Source organism: Ranitomeya variabilis, chromosome 2 (assembly GCF_051348905.1).
Source record: "Ranitomeya variabilis isolate aRanVar5 chromosome 2, aRanVar5.hap1, whole genome shotgun sequence".
Lineage (NCBI taxonomy): Eukaryota > Metazoa > Chordata > Amphibia > Anura > Dendrobatidae > Ranitomeya > Ranitomeya variabilis.
Window position 1 is genome coordinate 98,593,266 of NC_135233.1, and position 15,814 is coordinate 98,609,079.

Sequence of the window (15,814 nt, forward strand, 5' to 3'; positions counted from 1 at the left end):
GGAACTCTCTGCCGTATGATGTTGTAATGAGTGATTCATTAATTAAATTTAAGAGGGGACTGGATACCTTTCTGGAAAAGTATAATGTTACAGGGTATATACACTAGATTCCTTGATAAGGCGTTGATCCAGGGAACTAGTCTGATTGCCGTATGTGGAGTCGGGAAGGAATTTTTTTCCCCATGGTGGAGTTACTCTTTGCCACATGGGTTTTTTTTGCCTTCCCCTGGATCAACATGTTAGGGCATGTTAGGTTAGGCTATGGGTTGAACTAGATGGACTTACAGTCTTCCTTCAACCTTAATAACTATGTAACTATGTAACTATGTAACTATGTTTTCACAATCAATGATGGTTTGGGGAGCCATGTCATCTGCTGGTGTAGGTCCACTGTGTTTTATCAAGACCAAAGTCAGCGCAGCCGTCTACCACGAAATTTTAGAGCACTTCAGGCTTCCCTCTTCTGACAAACCTTTTGGGGAATGAATATTATTCTCCAGCAGGACTTGGCACCTGTCCACACTGCCCGAAAGTACCAACACCTGGTTTAAAAACAACAGTATCACTGTGCTTAATTGGCCAGCATACTCGTCTGACCTTAACCCCATAGAAAATCTATGGGGTATTGTCAAGTTATAGATGAGAGACACCAGACCCAACAATGCAGACAAGCTGAAAGCTGCTATGAAAGCAACCTGGGCTTCCATAACACCTCAGAAGTGCCACAGGCTGATCGCCTCCATGCCATGCCACGTTGATGCAGTAATTGATGCAAAAGGAGCCTCGATCAACTATTGAGTGCATTTACTGAACATACATTTCAGTAGGCCAATATTTCGGATTTTAACCCCTTCATGACCGTGGGATTTTTCGTTTTTCCATTTTCGTTTTTCACTCCCCTCCTTCCCAGAGCCATAACTTTTTTATTTTTCCGTCAATTTGGCCATGTGAGGGCTTATTTTTTCCGGGACGAGTTGTACTTTTGAATGCCATCATTTGTTTTACCATAGCGTGTACTAGAAAACGGGAAAAAAATTCCAAGTGCGGTGAAATTGCAAAAAAAGTGCAATCCCACACTTGTTTTTTGTTTGTTTTTTTGGCTAGGTTCACTAAATGATAAAACTGACCTGCCATTATGATTCTCCAGGTCAGTACGAGTTCATAGACACCTCACATGTCTAGGTTATGTTTTACCTAAGTGGTGAAAAAAAATTCCAAACTTTGCAAAAAAATAAAATAAATAAAATTGCGCCATTTTCCGATACCCGTAGCGTCTCCATTTTTCGTGATCTGGGGTCATGTGAGGGCTTATTTTTTGCGTGCCGAGCTGCCATTTTTAATAATAGCATTTCGGTGCGGATAGGTTCTTTTGATCGCCCGTTATTGCATTTTAATGCAATGTCGTGGCGACCAAAAAAACGTAATTCTGGCGTTTCGATTTTTTTTCTCGTTACGCCGTTTTGCGATCAGGTTAATGCTTTTTTTTATTGATAGATCGGGCGATTCTGAACGCGGCGATACCAAATATGTGTAGATTTGATTTTTTTTTATTGATTTATTTTGATTGGGGCGAAAGGGGGGTGATTTAAACTTTTATTTTTTTTTATTTTTTTCACATTTTTTTTAACTTTTTTTTTTTACTTTTGCCATGCTTCTATAGCCTCCATGGGAGGCTAGAAGCAGGCACAGCCCGATCGGCTCTGCTACATAACAGCGATCATCAGATCGCTGTTACGTAGCTAAAATGCAGGTGTGCTATGAGCGCCGACCACAGGGGGGCGCTCACAGCCACCGGCGATCAGTAACCATAGAGGTCTCAAGGACCTCTATGGTTACCTTCCTGACTCATCGCCGACCCCCGATCATGTGACGGGGGTCGGCGATGCGCTCATTTCCGGCCGCCTGGCCGGATGCGGTAGTTAAATGCCGCTGTCTGCGTTTGACAGCGGCATTTAACTAGTTAAAAGCGGCGGGTGATCGCGATTTCACCCGCCGCTATTGCGCGCACATGTCAGCTGTAAAAAACAGCTGACATGTCGCGACTTTGATGTGCGCTCACCGCCGGAGTGCACATCAAAGCAGGGGACCCGACATCGGACGGTATAGTACGTCCGATGTCGGGAAGGGGTTAAAATCATATTTCAAGCTGGTGTTATAAAGTATTCTAATTTACTGAAATAATTACTTTTGGGTTTTCACTGGCTGTAAGCCATAATCATCAACATTAACAGAAATAAAGGCTTCAAATAGATCACTCTGTTTGTAATGACTCTATATGATATATGAGTTTCACTTTTTGCATTGAAGAACTGACATAAATTAACTTTGATGACATTCAAATTTTGTGAGAAGCACCTGTAGTTAACCCCTTACTGACATCGGATGGGATAGTACGTCCGAGGTCAGCTCCCCTGCTTTGATGCAGGGCTCCGCGGTGAGCCCGCATCAAAGCCGGGACAAGTCAGCTGTTTTGAACAGCTGACATGTGCCCGCAATAGCGGCGGGTGAAATCACGATTCACCCGCCGCTATTAACTAGTTAAATGCCGCTGTCAAACGCAGACAGCGGCATTTAACTACCGCATCTGGCCGGGCGGCCGGAAATGACGGCATCGCCGACCCCGTCACATGATCGGAGGTCAGCGATGCTTCTCTATTGTAACCATGGAGGTCCTTGAGACCTCTATGGTTACTGATCGCCGGTAGCTGTGAGCGCCACCCTCACAGCACACCTGATTTTCTATTACATAGCAGCGAACAGCAGATCGCTGCTATGTAGCAGAGGCGATCGTGCTGTGCCTGCTTCTAGCCTCCCATGGAGGCTATTGAAGTATGGCAAAAGTTAAAAAAAAAAAGTTAAAAAAAATGTGAAAAAAATAAAAAAAATATAAAAGTTTAAATCACCCCCCTTTCGCCCCAATCAAAATAAATCAATAAAAAAAAATCAAATTATTATTATTATTATTTATTGTTATAGCGCCATTTATTCCATGGCGCTTTACAAGTGAGGAGGGGTATACATAATAAAAACAAGTACAATAATCTTGAACAATACAAGTCATAACTGGTACAGGAGGAGTGAGGACCCTGCCCGCGAGGGCTCACAATCTACAAGGGATGGGTGAGAATACAGTAGGTGATTCTACACATATTTGGTATCGCCACGTTCAGAATCACCCGATCTATCAATAAAAAAACCATTAACCTGATCGCTAAACGGCGTAACGAGAAAAAAAATCGAAATGCCAGAATTACGTTTTTTTGGTCACCACGACATTGCATTAAAATGCAATAACGGGCGATCAAAAAACGTATCTGCACCGAATTGGAATCATTAAAAACGCCAGCTTGGCACACAAAAAATAAGCCCTCAACCGACCCCAGATCATGAAAAATGGAGACGCTACGAATATTGGAAAATGGCGCAATTTTTTTTTTTTTTTAGCAAAGTTTGGAATTATTTTTCACCACTTAGGTAAAATATAACCTAGTCATGTTAGGTGTCTATGAACTCGTAATGGCCTGGAAAATCATAACGGCAGGTCAGTTTTAGCATTTAGTGAACCTAGCAAAAAAGCCAAGCAAAAAACCAGTGTGGGATTGCACTTTTTTTGCAATTTCACCGCACTTGGAATTTTTTTCCCGTTTTCTAGTACACAACATGGTAAAACCAATGATGTCGTTCAAAATTACAACTCGTCTTGCAAAAAATAAGCCCTCACATGGTCAAATTGACAGAAAAATAAAAAAGTTATGGCTCTGGGAAGGAGGGGAGTGAAAAACGAACACGGAAAAACGAAAAATCCCACGGTCATGAAGGGGTTAATGGATAGAGAGGTATTGTGCATCATTGAGAGACACTTAATTTAGACAGAGCACTGTAATGCCTCCTCACTTATTCTCTCCACTGTGTACAGTTGTGCTCAAAAGTATACATACCCCGCTGGAATTTTTGCTCTCTTGGCCTTTTTTCAGAGAATATGAATGATAAAACCAAAAAGTTTTCTTCACTCATGGTTAGTGGTTGGGTGAAGCCATTAATTGTCAAACTACTATGTTTTCTCTTTTTAACCCCTTAGTGACAGAGCCAATTTGGTACTTAATGACCAAGCCTATTTTTACAATTCTGACCACTGTCAGTTTATGAAGTTATAGCTCTAGAACGCTTCAACATATCCCACTGATTCTGAGACTGTTTTTTGTGACATATTATACTTCATGTTAGTAGTAACATTTCTTCAATATAACTTGCGTTTATTTATGAAAAAAATGGAAATTTGGCAAAAATATTGAAAATTTTGCAATTTTCAAACTTTTAATTTTTTACCCTTAAATCAGAGAGTGGTGTCACACAAAATACTTAATAAATAAAATTTCCCACATGTCAACTTTACATCAGCATAATTTTGTAAACATAAGTTTTTTTGTTAGGATATTATAGGGGTTAAAAGCTGAACAGCGATTTCTAATTTTTTCAACAAAATTTACATTTTTTAGGGACCACCTCACATTTGAAGTAAGCTTGGGGGCAATATAGCAGAAAATATACAAAAGTGACAACATTTTAAAAACAGCACCCCTCAAGGTGTGCAAATCCACATTCAAAAAGTTTGTTAACTCTACAGGTGCTTCAAGAGAACTAACGCAATGTTGAAGGAAAAAATTAACATTTTACGTTCTTCACAAAAAATTTACTTTGGAACACCTTTTTTATTTTCACAAGGGTATCAGGAGAAAATGGACCACAAAATTTATTGTGCAATTTCTAGTGAGTACGCCAATACCCCATATGTGGGGAAAAGACACTGTTTGGGCACAGGGCAGGGCTCAGAAGGGAGGGAACACCGTTTGACTTTTTCAACGCAAAAATGGCTAGACTCAATGGTGGCGCCAAGTCGCATTTGGAGACCCCCTGATGTACCTAAACAGTGGAACTCCCCCAATTCTAACTCCAACCCTAACCCCAACACATCCCTAATCCTAATCCCAACCCTAACCATAACCCTAACTGCAACCCTAACCTCAACACAACCCTATCCCTAATCCCAACCCTAATCATAACCCTTACCACAAACATAACCCTAACACACCTCTAACCCTAATCCCAATCTTAACTGTAATCCCAACCATAACCACAACCTTAACTCAACCCTAACTTTAGCCTAACCCTAACTCTAGCCCAACCCTAACTTTGGCCCAACTATAACCCTAATGGAAAAATGGAAATAAACACATTTTTTAAATTCTATTACTTTTACCTAACTAAGGGGTGGATAAAGGGGGATTTAATTTACTATTATTTTTATTTTGATCACTGTGATAAGGTCTATCACAGTGATCAAAATGAATCAGCAGGAAAAATTTCCTATTGTTGCTGGGTGCCTGCCTGTAGATATCGGCGGGCGCACTACGCCTGCGCTTGCCATTTTCTTCCCGGAAATAGACACCAAGGGGGACTTCACAGGGGTATGCAGGGACACCGGAGGTACTGGGGGTGGATTGAGGGACCCAATTTCTCTCTCCTCTGATGTGCGATCACATCAGAGGACAAAGAAATTAAACGGGAAATTGGACTTTTATTTTGCAGTCACCATTATTCCGTTAATAACCACCGATACCCGCGAGAAATTCCAACGCTTGGGGGCACTATACACTTATTTCTCTGGGCCATTGAAAAGCGGTGCTGAGACATAAGTACCTTAATTGCCACCATTAAAAGGCATATCAGACAGTCGTTAAGGGGATAAATCATAATGACAACTCAAAACATCAAAATGACCCAAAAGGTTCACATACCTCATTTCTTAATACAGTGTATTGCCCCTTCTACCATTAATGACAGCTTGAAGCCTTTAGTGGTAGTTGTGGATGAGGTTCTTTATTTTTTCAAATGGTAAAGCTGCCCACTCTTCTTGGCAAAAAGCCTTCAGCTCCTGTAAATTCCTGGGCTGTCTATCATGAAGTGCGTGCTTGAGATCTTCCCAGAGTGGCTCAATGATATTGAGGTCAGGAGATGGAGATGGCCACTCTAGAACCTTCACTTTGTTCTGCTGTAGCCAATGACAGGTCAACTTGGCCTTGTGTTTTGAATCATTGTCATGTTGAAACGTCCAAGTACGTCCCAGCTTCTGGGCTGATGAGTGCAAATTTGCCTCCAGTATTTTCAGATAATGTGCTGCATTTATCTTTCCTTCAACTGTGACCAAGTTTCCTGTGTCTTTGTAGCTCACACATCCCCAAAACATCAGCGATCCACCTTTGTGCTTTACAGTAGGAATGGTGCTCATTTCATCATAGGCCTTGATGACCTCTCTCCAAATGTAATGTTTATGGTTGTGGCCAAACAGTTCAAATTTTGGTTTCATCACTTCAAATTACCTTGTTCCAGAAGTTTTGAGGCTTGTCTCTGTGCTGTTTTGCATATTGTAGGCAAGAAACTTTGTGGCATTTGCACAGTAATGTCTTTCTTCTGCCGACCATGCAGCCCATTTTTCTTCAAGTGCCTCTTTATTGTACATATTGAAAGAGGCACATCATTAGTATTCAGAGAGTCTTGTATTTCAGTTGATGTTATTTGTGGGTTTTTCTTTGCATCCCGAATAGTGTTGAGCATTCCGATACCGCAAGTATCGGGTATCGGCCGATACTTGCGGTATCGGAATTCCGATACCGAGATCCGATACTTGCCACCTATCGGTTACCGGAATTGGAAGTTCCCAGGATTCAAACTGCACGAATTCAGCCAACGAGGAATTATTCTGAGTGTGGGCACATCCTGTTCAGCATGGTGGGCATGTAACTACTGGCAAGGCTGTGATTGGCTGCTGAAATGATGTCATGCTGCAGTTTAAAAGTCGCTGGCGCCATTTTGCGCTCACTCTGCTGTGAATTCAGTTAGTGACAGGACGCTGTGTGCTGACTGAGGGCCAGTTGAGATAGCGATTTGCTTCATTGTTCTTTTCCAAGGCTAATTTAGCAACCGCTGTGTTCACCTACTAATCACCTTGCTGTTGCCTTGCAGTGCTGTTTTCATAGTGATCTGCAAGGTCTGTGTGTGTGTGTGTGTGTGTGTGTGTGTGTGTGTGTGCAGCCCACTCTCTAGTCTGTATGCAGCCATAGGCCATAGCTGGTTGTATTCAGTTCAGGGAGGGTGGTTCACTGCCTCATACTGTTCTATTTTCTTTTTTTTTTTTTCAAGTAGTGCAGGCTGCTGCACATTTTTTCAAAAAATTCCTATTAGTGTCTTTCCACCCGAATCCAGCTAAATTGTGGAAAAACACTACATAGGATAACGTAGAGGAGTGTTTTTGGGCCTTGCAGCGCCGTTTACGGCTGTCTGCACGGTCTCCATGTGACTGCAGCTCTCCCTGTTGTCAGTTCAGCCCCCACAAAATAAATAAATAATAAAGTTCACCAAACACACCACTTTACAGTTGCCACATTAGCTCATATTAAAGTCTAGTCCACACTTTAGAAAATTAGTGTTTCTTATACCTGTTAGGAGCTGTTCAGGAACAAGCACACAAAGCCGTTAGTACTTTTCTGCTTATCTTTATCAGTCAACCAAGATGAAGAAGGCAGGGAGTAAGGCACGTGGGCGTGGGCGCGGAGCAGGGAGAGGACGTGGGGATTCTGTGCCTGCTGCGGGCACCGGTGACTCATCATCACCCAGTTTCAGCAGGGAACAGTCCTTCATGCGCAGCTTTGTCGGAGAGCGCCGTACACCGCTGCTGCGTGAAGACCAAATTGAAGCCGTTGTCGGATGGATGGCAGCTAACACATCGACTTCAATTAGTGCCACATCCTCTCAGACACAGAGCACTGGAGAGCACCCATCTGTCTCTTTGCCACCTGCCAAATTGCCCAGGCAGACAGAGAGCCCAGGACAGGAGCCGTCTCTACTTCTGTTCTCTGAATCTCTTGGCTTGGAAACAGGGGACCAGCCAAGCAGCATTGGAGAAATGAAAGAAGAGGCAGTGTGCAGTGATGCCCAACAGCTTTTTCTCTCTGAGTCTGAAGAGGCGGGTGGGCCAGTGCCTCCGGTCACCACATCGCAGGACGCACCCGCTGATGACACTCAGGTGCCACTTTCTGGTGCGTGCTCTGCTGCTGAGACTACCCAGGAGGAGCAGTTGGTGGCAGAGGGTAGTGTAGATGATGAGGTCCTTGACCCATCTTGGCGTGAGGGACAGGAAGGTGGTGGGAGCAGCTCTGAGGAAGAGATTCCACGAACGGGCCAAAGAGGGAGAGGGAGGGGGAAGACTGCGGATCCTGTAGCCTCCACTTTGGCACCCGTTAGGAGCGTGTCTCTTCCAAAAGCCAAAAAGGGCGCTCCCAAGACTTGCAGTGCCTGGTCCTTTTTTGACACAGTTGCAGATGACATTTGCTATGTCAAATGCAAGGTGTGTCATCACAAAGTCAAAAGAGGGAGAAATGTCAGCAACCTCAATACCTCCAACATGTGGAAACATGTGCGGACCAGGCACGTGGCGGAGTTACAAAAACACACTGAAGAGCTAGGCCAACCAACAGCGGCAGCTACCACCTCTTCAGCTCGTGTTGCCTCTTCCTCCAGCTCACACGCAGCTGGTTCGGCTTCCTCCCAGGATCGCCGTGGAAGAACCTCTGGCACTGTTGTCCAGAGACCCACTGTAATTCCATCCGCAGCACCACGTTCCCAGTTATCCTCACACTCCCAGGCCAGTATACAGCCATCGGTAGTACAGGCATGGGAGAAAAGGCGGCCTTTCTCGGCAAACCACCCACGAGCACAGGCTCTGACTGCAGGCATTGCCAAACTTCTGTCACTGGAAATGCTGTCATTCAGGCTGGTGGAGACTGACAGCTTCCGTGACTTGATGTCATTGGCAGTCCCACAGTACAATGTGCCCAGCCGCTTTTATTTCAGCAGGCAAGCCGTCCCTGCCCTGCACAAGCATGTGGAGGGACACATAAAACACGAGCTACTGAACGCCGTCAGTAGCAAGGTCCACCTCACCACCGATGCGTGGACCAGTCAACATGGACAGGGGCGATACCTTTCCCTCACTGCCCATTGGGTTAATGTTGTTGAGCCGGGTACAGATCGTGCGAGTGGCACAGGACGTGTCCTGCCCACTCCAAGGATTGCAGGAATCCAGTCTGTATGCATTGACTCCTCCTCTTACACAAGTTCCTCAGAATCGTCGCTGCAGGAGCCGTCACAGTCCACCTCCACATGGACCCGTGAACGTTTACCTGTTACGACCGACATGAGCACAGCCGTGGCCAAACGTCAACAGGCCATCTTGAAATTAATTTATTTGGGGAATCGAAGCCACACAGCGCAGGAGCTCTGGAATGCCATCAAGCAGGAGAGCGATGTGTGGTTTGTGGCAGCGAATCTCCAGCCAGGCATGGTAGTGTGTGATAATGGCCGAAATCTGGTGGCAGCTCTGGGCATCGGCAACCTCACTCACATCCCATGTCTGGCACATGTGCTCAATTTGGTCGTGCAGAGTTTTTTGAGGGACTATCCAGATCTTGATGCACTGCTGCACAAGGCCCGCCTAGAGTGTGCTCACTTGCGGCGTTCCAGCACGGCAAAATCGCGCATTGCGGCTCTGCAGCACCGATTCCGCCTTCCGGAACATCGCATCATATGTGACCTACCTACCAGGTGGAATTCCACGTTACATATGTTGGAGCGGTTGTGTGAGCAGCAGCAAGCAGTAATGGAGTACCAGCTGCATCAGGCGCAAAGAAGTCGCACTCCGCGCCGTTCAGACTTCACAACCACAGAGTGGGCCACTATGAAGGATGTCTGCCAGGTTTTGCGTCTCTTCGATTATTCCACGCGGATGGCGAGTGCAGATGATGCACTAGTCAGCATGACTGTCCCCCTTATCTGCCTGCTTGAAAAATCACTGCAAGCGCTAAGGGATGATGTTGTGGAAGAGGTGGAGGATGAGGATTCACCATTTCCATCATCTTCTGGACAGTCAGCGCCACGTGGTTCCTCACAAACATGTAGGCAGGGGACACTTTGTGAGGAGGATGAGGAGGAGTCAATGGAGGAGGAAGACATCCGTCCAGAGGAGGGAGTTACACAATTGTCCAGTAGTCAGTGTGTACAGCGAGGGTGGGGTGATGACGAGCGGGCAGAGATCACGCCTCAAGCAGGGGACAGCGTTTCTTGGCCAGTTGGCAGTCTGCAGCACATGGTGGATTACATGCTGCAGTGCCTGAGAAACGACCGCCGCATCGCCCACATTCTCAACATGTCTGATTATTGGGTATTCACCCTCCTCGATCCTCGCTACTGGGACAACGTAGAAAGCCTCATCACACCGTTGAACCGGGAGCGAAAAATGCGGGAGTACCAAGACACACTGGTGAATTCCATCATCTTCTCCAGTCCAACTGAGAGAAGTGCTGCTAGTGCATTACAAAGCAGCTCAGTGCATCAAGGCAGTGGAGGAGGCTCTGCACAAAGAGGGAGCAGAAGCAGTGCCTCTGCCCAAGGCAAGACCAGTATGGCCCAACTGTGGCACAGTTTTGTGTGCCCGCCACAAAAGTCTACACCATCACAGATGGCTCCAGTCAGCAGGAGGCAACGGTTCCGTCAGATGGTGACAGACTACATGTCTTGCCCTCTTGCTGTACTCCCAGACGGCTCTTCCCCTTTCAAGTTTTGGGTCTTAAAGCTAGATACATGGCCAGAGCTAAGCCAGTATGCATTGGAGGTGCTGGCTTGCCCTGCGGCTAGTGTATTATCGGAACGCGTCTTTAGTGCTGCAGGTGGTGTACTAACTGACCGTCGCATGCGACTATCCTCCGATAACGTTGACCGGCTTACTTTCCTGAAAATGAACCAGGCCTGGATCTCGCAGGAATTTGACACTCCTCTTCCTGATTAAATAATTAGGTGACTGTCTACAGTATCCAGGTCTCCTGTTGTGTTCATCTTTCTACCACCTGAACTTTAATTCCTGGGCTCCAACACCGCCAGTTGAGGCTCAGAAGTGCCGTCTGCACAGTCAAAACATACGACCCAGTGTTATTGGGTGTCTGTAACGTCAGCTGATCCCCAGCTGTGTAGCCGGCAATGTGTCCTGCGACTGCCACGCTGACACAACAACTGAAATGTAAGGGAACCTGTCCCCCCTCCCGGCGTTTGTTACTGAAAGAGCCACCTTGTGCAGCAGTAATGCTGCACAAGGAAAAGGTAGCTATTTTTGTTTAGCTCCTTGCACACGCAGAACTTAACACTTATAAAATGTGTCCACTGATACCGTAAAACCGTCCCGTAGGTGGGACTTTCCTTCGTAATGTGACGCAGCACAGCCGTCATTCTTACCCCCTTGGCGCCATGCGCCGCCTCCTCAGCGTTGTTTGATTCTGTCCCGAAGCCTGCGCTGTTATGTTATCCCTTGGCCAGGCACACTTAGCTCTGCCCCTCTTCTGACATCATTTGGTGTCAACCTGACTGCGCCTGTGCGTCCACGCTGGCCGAGATCCCGCCTCGCAGTGTCTTCTGATTTAATCACACTGCGGGCCTGGGATCCATGGGTATGCACAGTGCATATCTTCACCTCCGCCTCTCACTCATCTCCCTTCGCCTTCTTCAGACTGTGCGCCGTCAGCTGATCCCTAATAGCATGCCATGGCCATGACACCGCACAGTCTGAAGAAGCCGGAGGGAGGGGAGTGAGAGGCGAGGATATGCACTGCGCATGGCCACGGATCCCAGGCCCACGGTGGGATTGCATTAGACGACACTGCGAGGCGGGATCTTTGGCCAGCACGGACGCACAGGCGCAGCTAGACTGACACCAAATGATGTCAGAAGATGGGCAGCGCTAAGTTTGCCTGGCCAAGGGATAACATTACAGCGCAGGCTCCGGGACGGAATCAAACAACGCTGAGGAGCCGGGGCACGGCGCCAAGGGGGTAGGAATGACGGCTGTGCTGCATCATATTATGAAGGAAAGTCCCACCTCCGGGATGGTCTCACGGTATCAGGGGACACATTTTATAAGTGTTTAGTTCTGTGTTTGCAAGGAGCATAATGAAAAGAGCCACCTTTTCCTATTGCATCCTTTGTGCTGCACAAGCTGGCTCTTTCAGCTACAAACGCCTTGGGGGGGTTAAAGGTTCCCTTTCGACTTTCTCCAATCAGGCTTCGGCCTACACTGTGTTCCTGGGCTCCAACACAGCTTGTTGTTGCCTGGAAGTGCTGTCCGCACAGTCAACAGTCGCTCCTCTGTTATTGGGGTTCAGTAACGTCAGCTGTTCCCCAGCTGTGTGTGTGGCAATCCCTCCTCTCTCCTCCACCTCCTCCTCCTTCTGTCCCTGGGCTCCAACACTGCTAGTTGTTGCCTGGAAGTGCTGTCCGCACAGTCAACAGTCGCTCCTCTGTTATTGGGGTTCAGTAACGCCAGCTGTTCCCCAGCTGTGTGTGTGGCAATCCCTCCTCTCTCCTTCACCTCCTCCTCCTTCTGTCCCTGGGCTCCAACACCGCTAGTTGTTGCCTGGAAGTGCTGTCCGCACAGTCAACAGTCGCTCCTCTGTTATTGGCGTTCAGTAACGTCAGCTGTTCCCCAGCTGTGTGTGTGGCAATCCCTCCTCTCTCCTCCACCTCCTCCTCCTTCTGTCCCTGGGCTCCAACACCGCTAGTTGTTGCCTGGAAGTGCTGTCCGCACAGTCAACAGTCGCTCCTCTGTTATTGGGGTTCAGTAACGTCAGCTGTTCCCCAGCTGTGTGTGTGGCAATCCCTCCTCTCTCCTCCACCTCCTCCTACTTCTGTCCCTGGGCTCCAACACCGCTAGTTGTTGTCCGGAAGTGCTGTCTGCACAGAGCCAAACACCTCGCCAATGTGTTAGTGGGGTTCAGTAATGCCTGCTGCTCACCTGCTGTGTATACGGCAATGTGTCATGCGACCGCCACGCAGGCACAACAACTTAAATTTAAGGGAACCTGTCCCCCCCCAGGCGTTTGTTACTGAAAGAGCCACCTTGTGCAGCAGTAATGATGCAAAAGGAAAAAGTACCTCTTTTCGTGGTGCTCCTTGCACATGCTGAACCTAACACTTATGAAATGTGTCCCCTCACACCGTTAAACCGTCCGGTAGGTGGAACTTTCATTTGTCATGTGACGCAGCACAGCCGTCATTCTTACCCCCTTGGCGCCGTGCGCCGCCTCCTCAGCGTTGTTTGAATCTGTCTTGGAGCCTGCGCTGTTATGTTAGCCCTTGGCCATGCACACTTAGCGCTGCCCGTCTTCTGACATTATTTGGTGTCAGGCTGGCTGCGCCTGTGCGGCCGCGCTGGACGAGATCCCGTCTCGTAGTGTCTTCTGATTTAATCCCACTGCGGGCCTGTGATCCATGGACATGTGCAGTGCATATCTTAACCTCCGCCTCTCACTCATCTCCCTATGCCTTATTCAGACTGTGCAACGTCAGCTGATCCCTAATAGCATGCCACGGCCGTGACGCCGCACAGTCTGAAGAAGCCGTAGGGAGGGGAGTGACAGGCGAGGATATGCACTGCTCATGCCCATGGATCACAGGTCCGCAGAGTGATTACATTAGATGACACAGCGAGGCGGGATCTTGGCCAGCGCGGCCGCACAGGCGCAGCCAGCCTGACACCAAATGATGTCAGAAGACGGGCAGCGCAAAATGTGTGCATGGCCAAGGGCTAACATAACAGCGCAGGCTCCAGGACAGATTCAAACAACGCTGAGGAGGCGGCGCACGGCGCCAAGGGGGTAAGAATGACGGCTGTGCTGCGTCACATGACAAATGAAAGTTCCGCCTACCGGACGGTTTAACGGTGTGAGGGGACACATTTCATAAGTGTCAAGTTCAGCGTTTGCAAGGACCATAATTAAAAGAGCTAAGTTTAACTTTTTCAGCATTAGTGCTGTACAAGATGGCTCCTTCAGCTACAAACGCCTTGGGGGGGGGGGTTAAAGGTTCCTTTTCAACTTACTCCAGTGCAGGCTTCGGCCTACACTCTGCTCTTCCTGCTGACCCTGGGCTCTAACACCGCCAGTTTGCGCCCGAAAGTGCAAACTGCACAGAGAAAAACACCCGCCAATGTGTCAGTGGGGTTCAGCACCGCCAGCTGTTCCCCTGCTGTGTAGCTGGCAACGTGTCCTGCAAAAGCCACGCAGACACAAAGCTGCCGCCAGTGCAGGCTTCGGCCTACACTATGCTCCCTCTACTCCTCCTGCTGACCCTGGGCTCTAACACCGCCAGTTGGGGTCCAGAAGTGCTGGCTGCACAGAGCCAAACACCTCGCCAATGTGTCAGTGGGGTTCAGCAATGCCAGCTGTTCCCCTGCTGTGTAGCAGGCATCATGTCCTGCAAATGCCATGCAGACACAAGAACTGAAATTGAAGGGAACCTGTCCCCCCCCAGGCGTTGGCATGTATAACAGCCACCTTGTACAGCAGTAATGCTGCATTTGTACAAGGTGGCTCATTAAGTTACTCTCCTTGCACACGCCGAACGCAACACGTCTAAAATGTGTCCCCCGAGACAATTAAGCCGTCCCTGAGGTGTGACTTTCCTTTGTAATGACAAGCTGCAACCCCCTTGGTAGCGCTGCCTGTCTTCTCACATCATTGTTTGGCTGGCTGCACCTCTGCGGCCGCCCTGCCCGACACAAAGCCCCTCGGTGTCTTATTTATTTTGACTGCAAGGGTGTGATTGACGGGCATGAGCAGTGCATATCTTCGCCTGGCTGTCACTCATCTCCTTCCGCCTTCTTCAGACTGTGCGGTTTCATGGCCGTGGCATGTGATAAGGGATCAGCTGACGCCGCACAGTCTGAAGCAGGTGTAAGGACCCGAGTGTGAGAGGCGAACATATGCACTGCACAAGGCCATGAATCCCAGCCCCGCAGTGTGAAACAATGTAAAGACACTGCGGGGCTGGGATTCATGGGCATCGCGAACCGCATCGGCCGACATTAAATGATGTCAGAAGACGGACAGCGCATGGCCAAGGGATAACGCAACAGCGCAGACTCCTGTATATCAAAATGCGATGCTCAGGAGGCCGCGCCAAGCACCAAGTTGGTATTTTTGCCAGCTGTGCTGCATCTCATTACGAAGGGAACTCCCGCCTACAAGACAGATTGACTGTATAAGGGCCAAAATGTTGTACGTGTTACATTCAGCTTGTGCAAGGAACAAAATTAAAAGAGCAACCTTTGACTTGTGCAGCACTACTGCTGCATAAGGTGTGGCTCTTCTAGTTTGTAACACCTGAGGGGGGGTTCAAGGTTACCTTTAAAATTGGTTCAATTAGGCTTCGGCCTACACTCTGCTCCCTCTCCTCCTGCTGTCCCTGGGCTCTAACACTGCCAGTTGGTGCCCAGAAGTGCTGGCTGCACAGAGCAAAACACCTCGCCAATGTGTCAGTGGGGTTCAGCAACGCCAGCTGTTCCCCTGCTGTGTAGCCGGCATCGTGTCCTGCAAATGCCATGCAGACACAAAGCTGCCGCCAGTGCAGGCTTCGGCCTACACTATGCTCCCTCTACTCCTCCAGCTGACCCTGGGCTCGAACACTGCCAGTTGGGGCCCAGAAGTGCTGGCTGCACAGAGCAAAACACCTCGCCAATGTGTCAGTGGGGTTCAGCAACGCCAGCTGTTCCTCTGCTGTGTAGCTGGCAACGTGTCCTGCAAAAGCCACGCAGACACAAGAACTGAAATTGAAGGGAACCTGTCCCCCCCCCCAGGCGTTTGTATGTATTACAGCCACCTTGTTATTCTCCTTGCACACGTGGAACTGAACACGTCTAAAATGTGTCCCCTGAGACCAT